A 12755-nucleotide genomic window follows, 5' to 3' on the forward strand; every position below is an offset into this window, starting at 1 on the left:
GTCTTGTAACACCACCTACCCTTACAATATAGGGGACTAACCAGTATGATGGCAGGTAGTGAGGAGTGGTAGGAAGGAAAATGTATACATATAATCTCCAGATAAAGAGGATAAGGAGTGATGGGGAGTTGAGATGGAGTGAAAAGGTCACATCTGATACAGAATAATCAGAGAAAAGAAGGTCTGACTGGTCAGAGGTGACATTCCAGCACATCTATGCCTGACATGACGGAGTGAGCCATTTAGGGAAAGATCATGCCAAGAAGAGAACAGTAAGTGCAAAGGCCCTGTGGTGGAGCTTGCTGGGCATTCTCAAAGAATGGCAAAGAGGCTGATGTGAGGGAGCCCATTGAGAGGGAAAAGGTGGTAGGAGCTGTGGATGTTCAGGTCCTAGGTTAGGGAGGACCTTGGAAGCCATGCTCAAGACCTGAGTACTGTGGAAGCCAGGAGAAGATTTTGAGCAAGGAGTGACACAATCAGATTTATATGTGCAAAATAGACTGTGGGTCAGGGAGATAAACTAGGAAAATATTATGGGATTCAACTGAGAGAAGAATGTAGCTTAGGTCAGGGTTACAGTGGTGCAGACAGTGAGCAATAGTTACATTTTGGTTGTATTTTGAATATAAAATCAACAGGATCTGCTTTGAGTTGAATGTGACCTAGCAGAGAAAAAGAGGAATCAATACTACTAACAAGAGCAATAGCTAACTGTTAGCTAATGCATGCTCTAGGCCAGGCCCTATTCTTGTGTTTTACATGTATTAATCAGAATAGCAATAATACTTACTGTCTTTCTAGTGCCTTCTCTATCCCATATTCTAAATGCTTTAGCACACATTCACTCACATTGTCCTTACAGCAATCCCATAGAGTAGGCACTATTATTGGATCCATTTTCAGATGAGAAAACTGAGGCAGAGAGGGGTTCAGTGGTTTGTGTAAAGGTGTTGCAAGAGGAAATGATCGAGCTGAGGTTTGACCCCAGACTTTCTGGTGCCGAGTTGAGATTCGCAACCACTGTGCATACTGACCTCTTGTGATAACAAGGTTTTCTTTTTTCGTTTTAGGGCCACACCTGCAGCATATGGAAGTTCCCAGGTGAGGAGTTGAATGGGAGATGAAGCTGCTGGCCCATGACACAGCCACAGCAATGCCAGCTCTGGGCCAATCTGTGACTCCCACCTGCATCTGTGACCTATGCTGCAACTTGCAGCAACGCCAGATCCTTAATCCTCTGAGCAAGGCCAGGGATTGAACCTGCAACCTCATGGTTCCTACTTGGATTTGTTTCTGCTGCGCCACATTGGGAACTCCAACATTAACTTTTAAATGTTAATTTGAATTCAAATTAAATGTCTGTTGGGTATCAGGTATGGTACTAGGCACCAGACACCCAGAGGCAAGTGGATCACAGAGTTCTTGCTCTTGAGAAGGAAACAAGCAAGAAGGAGGAAGGAAAGGGGAGGGAAAGGAGGCAGAGGGGAAAGACAGGTGTAGGGGAGGAGGGGAAGAAGAGGAAGAGGTGAAAGAAGGAGGAGCTGTTAATGATATTGATATCGGAGGATTGCATCATGTACCTAGCCAGAACACCCCTTACAAAGGCTCACAATTGACAAATTTCCACCCAATGATTCATCACGTATGAGGGGAGAATAAAGGCTTTTTCAGAAATGCTGGCTCTTAAAAGAATGACCTCCCGTGGACTCTTTATCAGGAAGCTTGTGGGTGGTGCGTGCAGTGAAGACAAGGGAGTATGCCAAAAACAAAACAAAACAAAACAAAACAAAACAAAAAAAAAACCCCCACGAGATTCAGCTAAAAGTCTCTGGAGTCTGGTAAACTGAGATCCCAGGGCCACAAGTGTGCAGCACATCCAGAAAGCAGTAGTAAGTCCACAGTGATTACATGATGTATTGAGACATTCTGCTGGAGATTTATACTCTCGGGGAGTAGTTCTAGAAAGGATGACTGGGGCAAAGAAGCAGGTGGTATCCTTTTTTGAGTATGTAGACCTTCCTTCAGTTTCCCAGTGTTCCATGTAAGAAGCCCAGCCACAGTTGCCCCTGCTGATCTCTGTCCACAGTCATTCTGGTTTAACCTTTTCTTCCTTTCATGAATGGAACTTCAGTTGGGGTGAGGGAGGGACAGTTGCCCAGCTGCATGAGGGAGGCGAGGAATTGGGGTAAAATTTCCTTATGTACACATTTTCCAACAATTGTTTTCAGACCCCTCCCCATCAACCTCCCCCTTTTCAAAAAACTATTGCTACCTTCAATTCCTGATCCTTTGTGGGCTTCTGAGGCATGAATAAGCCTTCTTCTGGGCCTTCTCTACTGGCTTGTCTTTTGTCTACTTAGGGCCGGGCCCATGGCATATGGAAGTTCCCAGGCTAGGGGTCGAATTGGAGCTACAGCTGACAGCCTACAGCCATGGCAACACTGGATCCAAGCTGCATCTGCAACCTACACCACAGCTCATGGCAACGCCAGACCCCTGATCCACTGAGCGAGGCCAGGGATCGAACCTGTGTCCTCATGGATACTTGTTGGGTTCGTTAACCACTGAGCCACAACGGGAACTCCTTCCTCTGGTTTTCTAAGTAGGTTTCACTTGGATGAATATCTGCTTCCAAAATTTTATCCCAGTTCTTTTGTCTTTCGCTCTTTTATGGTATATGCTTATTCCACTGCAGTCAATATTAGTGATGTTTGGGAAGGAACAAAAGATAAATATATGTGCTCAGTCTGCCATCCTGCTTAAAAAATAATTTTCTTTAAATTGTAAAATATTTGCATACAGCTTAATGAAAATTATGAAAGTGAGAAATCATTAATCAGCACTCAAGTCAAGAAATAAAAGTTTGGAGTTCCCCTTATGGCTTAGAGAGTTAAGAATGCAAAGTAGTCTCTGTGAGGATGTGAGTTCGATCCCTGGCCTTGCTCAGTGAGTTAAGGATCCAGCGTTTCGGCAAGCTGCAGCATAAGTGGCTCGGACGCAGTGTTGTCTTGGTTGTGGTATAGGCAGGCAGCTGCAGCTCCAAGTCGACCCCTAGCCCCTAGTTATGTTTGGTGGCTGTGCAAACATAACTTGTGTTGTGGGGACTTCCATATTCCATAGGCACAGCCATTAAAAAAATAATAAAATTTTAAAAATAAAAAAATAAAGTGAGGGGAGTTCCCTCCGTGGCGCAGTGGAAACGAATCAGACTAGGAACCATGAGGCTGCAGGTTCAACCCCTGGCCTTGCTCAGTGGGTTAAGGATCTGGCATTGCCGTGAGCTGTGGTGTAGGTCACAGACGTGGCTCGGATCCGGAGTTGCTCTGGCTCTGGCATAGGCCAGGCCTATAGCTCCGATTAGACCCCTAGCCTGGGAACCTCCATGTGCCGTGGATGCAGCCCTTAAAAACAAACAAACAAACAGTGAAAACGTTACTAGCACTCTAAAAGCCTGCCAGGTGTCCCTTCCTGATGGCAACTTGTTACCTCTCCCCAGAGGTCACACTATTCTGCCTTTTATTATTATAACTTCCTTCTTTTTCTTTTGGTTTTACCACCCTTGTCTGCGTTGTGGAACAACACAATGTGGTTTGGTCTGTTTTGCAGTTTTATATAAACGGGGTGAGAAGTGCATATTCTTTTGTGTTTAGGCTTTTACCCAACTCTGTAAATTCAATCATGTCATTGCACACATCCATTTTGATGAGATGAATATGCCCCAAAGTATTTATCCGTGTTTCTGTAGATGTGCATTTGGGTAGTTTCCAGTTTGGAGTAAGTCTCATGGCTGTGGACATTCTTATATCTACTCTTTGGTGCACATGTGTGCATGTTTCATTTTGTACATAACGATTCTGGGTCACAGTGCATGAGTATCTTCATCTTTGTATTACCCATCATTTTCCAAAATACTTCTACCAACATTACATGCAGGTTCCAGTGCCTCGCATTCTCCTCAACACTTGATGTTATTTGACTTCGGTTTTTGCCAGTTGGGTGACTGTGCAAACATAACATGTATAGTGGGAACTGTTTTGTCTCCTTTTCCATCTACTTGCTGTCACTTTATCACCATGCTTTCTGAAAGGAGTTCTGGAAATCCTTTTGCATAAAAGTCACATCTGAAAGACAGGCTGTTTGTTACCTTGGTCTTTCTTGCCGCTGTTCCATATGGAGCCTTCTAACCTCCTGCTCCTGCTTGCTGGTCCTTCTGGATCTCCTGTTTCCTATCATCCTTTTTGCATTTCCCTCCCTCTTCTCATGGAATACATTCTCTAGTGGCTTCACGAGAAATGGTCTGGAGGGAATGACGCTTTCGAGGTCTTGCCTATTTGAAAACATCTTTATTTTCCTTTCACGTTTGATTTGCTAGCTTGGTTTGCTATAGAATTTTCAGTTGAAAATAATTTCCCTAAAAGAACATTGAATGTATTATCTTATCATCCTCTAGTTTTCAATGTTGCTCTTGAGAAATTTGATGGCATCCTGATATTTTATCTTTGTATGTGACTTTTTTTCCTCTCTGGAAGCATTTAGGATTGTCTCTCCATGTGGTTCCTAACATTTCACAATGTTGGGTCTCAATGTGTGTCTTCTTACATTCACTGCCTACACACTTGGTGAGAACTTTCAATCTGAAGAATTGTGTTCTTAAGATTCTTAGGAATTTCCTTGAATTTTCCTTTGAAAATTTCCTTCTAGCCATTCTCTCTCTAGAATTCCTATTGTTGTGTTTTAGAGTTCCAGGATTGAACCTCTAAATGTCTCCTCTTTGAGCCCCCTTTTTTCATCTCTGTGTATGTTTTGTTCTGCTTCATAAAAGATTTCCTCAATTTATGGAGTTCCCGTTGTGGCGCAGTGGTTAACGAATCCGATTAGGAACCATGAGGTTGCGGGTTTGGTCTCTGCCCTTGCTCGGTGGGTTGACGATCCGGCGTTGCCGTGAGCTGTGGTGTAGGTTGCAGACGCGGCTCAGATCCCGAGTTGCTGTGGCTCTGGCGTAGGCCGGTGGCTACAGCTCCGATTGGACCCTCAGCCTGGGAACCTCCATATGCCGCAAGGAGCGACCCAAAGAAATAGCAAAAAAAAAAAAAAAGATTTCCTCAATTTTATTTTCTAACCTTCCCACTAATTGTTCATTTCTGTTCCTCTACTTTTTTTTTAAGTAGGAACTCCTTCTTATTCTCTAAATGTGACATTTTACTAGAAAAACTCTTTGCATTTCATGAATTTAGAATTTTCCTTGTTTTCTTGTAAAATGATAATGCTAGGTTTTTCTAAAAAGGTTTTCCTTTGCTTCCTGCACCATTTTCTTAGTGTCCCTTTTCTAGTATATTTTGGTCTCTTCCTTTTACTTGAAAAGTTTTCCCCAAATACTAGTGATCTCTGGCTTTTTATTCAGTTAAGGGGAGAGGCACCACAAGCTAATCAGAAACTGTATGTGTGAAGGCTAGGCTTGTTGATGGGAGGTTCTCATTTTAGGATGATCAGGTGGGGGTCCTGTGTTTTTATAGAACCCCTAAATGTCAGTGTTCTCTTGAGCTAGTTGGTTTCCCCACAAAGGAATCCTCTCCAGTCCTGCCTGAGAGAGGATCTGGCATTGCTGGATCTGGCATTGCTGTGGCTGTGGTGTAGGCTGGCCGCTGTACTTCTAATTCGGCCCCTAGTCTGGGAACTTACATATGCTGCAGGTGCAGCCCTAAGATAAACATCTGGTAGTCAGCATGTCCAGTAGTGGAAAGGAAGGGGAGAGTGGCTCATCATTCCTTAGACAAATGTTCTCAGACCCTATTTTCAGGAAAACAGCTTGTTCTAGGCCTTAGCTAGGACTGGTGTCCTCAGCCAGAGATTCTTTAGTTTAACCTTTCAGAAGAGGTATTTTTAGTTTTCTGCTGAGAAAAAGGGAAAGGCAGTTGCCAGGCTGCCAGTCTCTGAGCACTCCTTATAAAGCCTTCTGGTTTTCATTCTACCTCCTATCTTCACCTTTAGAGGGAGATGGTACCTCTGATCTCTGCCTCTTCCTGGCGGGGTGCTGTGCGACATCTGTTTTGTTCCTGTTGGCCCCTTTCCTTAAGGCATTTAACAGGTGAAGAAAGCTGAAGTCTAAGTCAATTTCCACTTGTTTATCTTCATCCATTCCTCCAAAATTGTACTAAGGCTTTTTATTGGCAGTTATATCTTCTCACTTTCTCTTTGTTACGGGCTAACACCTTTTAAAAAATTTTTTAAAAAATTCCTTTGATGCCCTTTTAGTGGTGTTTGAGGGTGTAGTGGAGTGTGCAATCAACATATTTTATTAGACATTGTTCCTTCCTTGTGTTTGACTTCCTATATCCCAAAGAGGAGTTGAGATTGCTTGTAATAAAAGATTCATAGGAGTTCCTGTTGTGATTCAGTAGGTTAAGAATCTGAAGAGTATCCATGAGGATGCAGGTTCAATTCCTGGCCTTGCTCAGCGGGTTAATGACCCAGCATTACTGCAAGCTGCAGTGTAGGTTGTAGATGCGGCTCAGATCTACAATTGCTGTGGCTGTGCACATCTGATTTGGCCCCTAGCCGGGGAACTTCCATGTGCTGCAGGTGCAGACCTAAAGAAGAAAAAACAACCATAGGCAAAAAAAGATTGAAATCTGGGGACAACAGCAGAAGTCAAGCAGCAGAAGAAGGGAAATATTGGAGTTCCCTGGTGGCCCTGCAGTTAAAGGATCTGGCATTGTCCCTCCTTGGCTCAGTTCCCTGCTGTGGCATGGGTGTGATACATGGAGGAGGAGGAGGGGAAGGAGGAGGAGGAAAATATCTGAGCCAGAAAACCAGGGGATATGGACTGTGACAGCGCAAAATTGGCTTGACTGAGTTCTGCTAGTAGAACATAGCGATTCTGCTAAGTGGAGAAAACTAGGGCATCATATAAAACATCTCCTGCTAAATTTACTGAGCTGGTTGAGCCTGTTACTTAACAAAGTACCTAGAAGTCTAACTTGAAATTAATAACACTGAGTTGGTTAGAGTGAGACTCCCATAAGAAAGAAACAAAAGATGTGTAGGGGCAGTACTGAGTCGAGTTGGTTAGAGTGAGACTCCCATAAGAAAGAAACAAAAGATGTGTAGGGGCAGTACTGAGTCGTTTACACCTCTCCCAACTCAAGCCCTGTCGTGACCCTGTGAATTAAGAATGTCACCTGCCCTATCAGTGAACAAAGGCTATTGCTGCCATCCAGCCAAACAGCCATTAGCCACTGCAACCACCTCCAGTTGTGTACCCTGTGGAGTTCCCGCTGTGGTGTAAGGTTAAGGATCCAGCATTGTCTCTATGGCAGTCCAGGTTTGATCCCTGGCCCAGAGCTGGGATCTGGCATTGCAGCAGCCATGGCATACCTTGCAGCTGCAGCTCAGATTCAATCCCTAGCCTGGGAATTTCCATATGCTGGGGGGGGGGGGAAAGGAAAAAGAAAAAAATGGAGAAACAGGATACTGGCCCTGGGTAGTTAAGGTGCATATCAAAGGAATGATTTCAATGTGCCCCAACCCTTGCATCTCCCCACACATATAAGAGTGCTAAATTCATTAACTTGAGATGTCTGGTTTTTCTTTAATTAACAGTAATCTTTTGATGTTCTGACCACCTGGTTTTTGTTGGATAAACTGCTATATATCATGGCTGCTCTCTTAGCCCTTCACAACAGTCCCCCAAATCTATCTGAGAGGCTCTCTCCTGGTTAAAGTCCTGAGTATGTTCGCCGAATAAAATACAACCCTCAACTTTTAGGTTCTACATTTGTTTCAGCTGACAACACTGACTCATGTACCACTTTAAAGTCCCAACTTTACTCAGTGTTCTTAGGTGGAGAGACAATAAGAAAGTACCGTGCAGAGGAAATTTTATCTTCCTTTGTCATTTCAGAGAGATTTCTAAGAGCCCTATAGCAACTCTGTGATTTCAAGGTAAAGTGTAGCAGACAGGAGTTCCCTGGTGGGTCAGTGCTTTAAGGACCCACATTGTCACTGCTGTGACTCTGGTTAGAGCTGTGGCTTGAGTTCTATCCATGGCCCAAGAACTGCATGCTGCAGATGTGGAAAAAAAAAAAAAAAAAAAAAGAAGGAAATTCTCAATGCCAACAGGCATAATGAAGTAGGATCTATACAATAGCGTGTTTAGCATTTTTTTTTTAAGGCAACGAACAGTACTGGCTGGAACTGGGGATTTATGATGATGAGCAGCTCATTCCCTTTCCCCGAGGAATTTATCATCTCCCTCTCACGGGAGATAACAAAATGGTACGGATGTTTGATAGAGGAAGCACCTTTCAGAGCATATAGCCAGCTCCCCATCTGCCCCGCATGGGAAACTAGTCTGCCTTCCTCCCGTCAGGGCAAATCTGTGCAGCCACAGTAGGAATCCTGCCGTTCTAATGGGATTAGGGGTCCAGAGACATGGGACCCAAGATGCCTCAATCAGATTTCCACTCTATGGGATTTAGAATTAACATTCAAAGATGCTAATCAGTTTCTGCTGTTCACGGAATTAAAGGCAGATGAGCACTGACTTGGACACTTCTGACTGTGTCCCTATGGCAATGCAGAGAAAGCCCATCTGGAGAGAGAGGGGAACATGAAGCAGGTACATAGCATGGCTTTCTGGTTCCTGCTTTTGGACTCATGGAATCATGAGATTATTCTGCATTAACAGCCTTGGTTACAACAACTACCTTACCAGTATGAAGGCCAAAAATTGAGTACAAACATGCTAGAAGGGCTCAAAGCAGGGAGAGAGTTCTCATTGAGGGGCGGGTAGGATTAGGAGTAGTGAGATAGTTCACGGAAAATGTTGACAATCAAGTCCGCCTTAAGTGTTGGGTAAGATTCTATCACCCATCTCACCAGGAGGAGGCGGGGTGAGCGCATTCATAACTGAAAGGTACCACATGGAGGAGAGGAAACTTGGGGCGCATGTGCCGAGAGGAGGGGCGATGGCTGTCTTCTCAGAAATGTTTAAGAGCTCTTTAAATAGCTCTTATCCTCAGATGAGTTATGACACATCGGCACATTCTAGGTCCTTTTCTTTTTTTTCCTTTTCTTTTTTTCTTTTGGGGCCACACCCATGGCATATGGAGCTTCCCAGGCTAGGGGTCTAATCGGAGCTACAGCTGCCAGCCTACACCACAGCCACAGCAACGCAGGATCTGAGCCACGTCTGGGACCTACACCACAGCTCAGGGCAATACAGGATCCTTAACCCACTGAGCAAGGCCAGGGATCGAACCCGCAACCTCATGGTTCCTAATCAGATTCATTTCCGCTGTGCTACAATGGGAACTCCTTTTAGGTCCTTTTCCACTTGAAAATAATTACCAGTAAGTGTCCATCTGTTCCCATTGACCTCTCTAGCCACTTTGCTTTCAAAAATATTTAAGAGGCTATTCAGAAAAGGTCCCATATTTCTACAGAAGGCACCTAGTCCAGAAAGATGTAAAGCAACTAATAACACAGTGCGGTCATTTTCAATATAGGTTTTTATTTCCTTGTTTCAGGGTAAGTGGTCAATAAACATTTCCCAGCAGCATGAGGTGAGTAATAGGGACACCAAACATCAGTTCATTCCCAGGAAACCTGTTTGGCTCTGTTGGCCCTCTTCTCAATATCTGTATCTAGGACCTTCAGATGTAGCAGGTCACCCGTTTTCAGGGCTACCTACTACTTTTATGGGGAAAAAAAAAAGTTATTTTGCCAAATTTTAAAAACACATGCAAAATGAGACTGGACAAAATGTGTATATATGCCTATTTTGGCTTAAATTTCTATTTTTTCAAAAATACTAAATGTGAATATACTTCTAAAATTTGCCAATATTATAAGGCATTGTATAGGTAGGTTTATTATATGTTTTTTTATGTTTATAAATAGTCTGATTAATGACAGGAATAAAAGCTAACTCAATAGGAAAGTTCTGAAGAGAAACAAAAAAAGTGAGAACTTGTACCTTATACCTAATATTGTTTACCCCTTATTTAGGGAAGGATCCAGTTTTTATACAAAATAACTTTTAGGCAACAGGCCAATGATGTTTTAAACTTGAAGGTAGCTCTTGTAACTTTCTTCGCCATTGACTCATGAATAATTTTAAAAATTATTTGTTTCTAAATCAGTCTTTATCACTTCTGTGAGCTGGAAATCCTGTCCTTTCCTCACCCAGTGTCTGACATAGATATAATCCTGTTACAACAAATGTCATTGCAACATTTTCTGTATCACGGGAGATTTTCATATTCCAGCCATGAGTCTTCCTTAAAAGAATAGTCTGTACTACAAGCTATTGCCTTATACATAACCTTAATTAGCTTTGACTTTACTCCATCCTATGTACCATGTTCCTAAAATCAATGCAAATTGAATTTTAAAAGAGCAGGCCAGGAGTTCCCATTGTGGCGCAGCAGAAACAAATCTGACTAGTATCCATGAGGATGTGGCTTCAATTCCTGGCCTTGCTCAGTGGGTCGGGGATCCAGCATTGCCATGAGCTGTGGTGTAGGTCGAAGATGTGGCTCGGATCTGGCATTGCTGTGGATGTGGTGTAGACCAGTGGCTACAGCTCTGATTCAACCCCTAGCCTGGGAACTTCCATATGCCGAGGGTGTGGCCCTAAAAGGAAAAATAAAATAAAATAAAAAATTAAAATAAATAAATAAATAAATAAAACAGCAGGCTACATTTCAAAATGCACTTGAGAAATGCTTTCTTCAAGGGCTGTGGAGCAACCATGGAAGGGGTCGCCTACTGTGCCCAGGCACTGCGGTGTCTGCATTGTGTCCCCCTTCTCAGTCAGCGACTTCACTTGTGCCCCTGTCTGCTGCTAAGTGACTCTAGTGTCAGTGGTCTTCTGAGTGGTTCCCAAGGAGAGAAGAGCTGTCTGTGAGAACAAGAGGAAAAATCAGGGGCAATCACCCTTTAAGTAGAGAAGGGGAAGGTAGGCACTAGTCATTGCCATGATCGATTTGTGTTTTTAAACCTGAGGTTTCTAACTTTGTCAGCTAAGGATTACCCATGGGAACATCGTAAAAAATCCTGGGAAACTGGTCTCTGAAAAAGAAGTCAGGTGAAGGTTGTGTGGTTAGTTTGGATGTGGCAGAGACAGCTGGTCCCCCAGTATCCACTGTCTTCTTCTTCCTTAGAAGTAGGACCCCCACGTGTACATGGGCATGTGGTCCCTTGGCAAAAGATTTCATTTTCAGTCTCCCTTGCAATAGAAGTGGCCGTGTGACTAAGTTCTATTCAATGAGATGTAAGTGGAACTGTGAGGTAAAATTGATGGGAAGTGTCCTTGAAGGATGTGGACATATCCCATTCAGCTCTTTCCTTGCTGAGATGGAAACCAACTAGAGTTCAGCTGATAGAACTGTAGCAGAGGAGTCTGGATCCCAAATAACCTCAGGTAGCCTGGCCCCTCTCCCCATACCAATTCTGGGCTACTTATCTTTGGACAGCTTTAATGTGAAAGAGAAATAAACATTTATCTTTCTCATGCCATTGCTGTTTTGGTTCCTGTCACTCTCAGCCAAATGCAATATTAACTGATAAGATGGGCAAGGAAAACATAATGATAAATGAAAGACAACAGCTTTAAGTATAAATGTAGCTTTAAAATAAAAAGCAGGAGTTCCCGTCGTAGCGCAGTGGTTAACGAATCCGACTAGGAGCCATGAGGTTGCGGGTTCGGTCCCTGCCCTTGCTCAGTGGGTTGACGATCCGGCGTTGCCGTGAGCTGTGGTGTAGGTTGCAGACGCAGCTTGGATCCCGCGTTGCTGTGGCTCTGGTGTAGGCCGGTGGCTACAGCTCTGATTGGACCCCTAGCCTGGGAACCTCCATATGCCGCAGGGAGCGGCCCAAAGAAATAGCAAAAAGACAAAAAAAAATAAAAATTAAAATAAAATAAAAAGCAGTTCCTGATGTGGGTTCTCTCATTTTTTTCCTCCAAAATATCTTTGAAAACACAGGAAGAGATGAAACTTACATTAGAAACCAGGACTGAGTCAATTCATTTGTGAGGATTTTTTGATAATTCCTTCCTTTGTCTATCCACATATGCAGCAAGTTTTTAAAAAAATAACTACCAGGTACCAAACTATTAGAGACCCAGGGAGTATAGTGGTGAACAAAAGAGATGAAGTCCTGTCTTCATGGAGCTTCTATTTCAGTGGGAAGATACAGGCTACAAACAACATAAGCAAAGAACAATGTCAGACTGTATACGTGTGCGAAAAAGAAAAAGAAAAGGCAAGATAAGGGAGTTAGGAAGCGATAGATGGAGTGGTCAGGGAAGGCTTTTGGAGGCGATGACTTTCGGGCAGACACTTAAATGAAGTGACGGTCAGAGTCACGGTGACATGTGGAGGAAGAGTATTCAAGGCAGAGGTGCAACACATGCAAAGTTCCCTGACACAGAAACAGGCTTGGCATGTTCTGGGAACGATAAGATTGTGTGGCTAGAATAGAGTAAATGGGGAAAAGAAGTGGTGGGAAAAGATATCTGAGAGCTGGTCATGGGCCAGATAATGTGGGATGAATTGCTAGGAGGTCACAATTAACTGGCCTAAAAAAATACATTGTGGCCCATTTTGAAAAGGAAATGTCTCCCTCAAAGGAGATGGGAAGACCTCTTGTGCCCCCTTCGACTACTGCTATGATGCTGGGTTCAAAGCCATAACAGCTAACCCCCATCAGAGAACTGGGCAGCCAACCCTCCACTGTCTGAATGTTTCCCA

This window comes from Phacochoerus africanus, chromosome 7 (assembly GCF_016906955.1).
Source record: "Phacochoerus africanus isolate WHEZ1 chromosome 7, ROS_Pafr_v1, whole genome shotgun sequence".
Classification (NCBI taxonomy): Eukaryota; Metazoa; Chordata; class Mammalia; order Artiodactyla; family Suidae; genus Phacochoerus; species Phacochoerus africanus.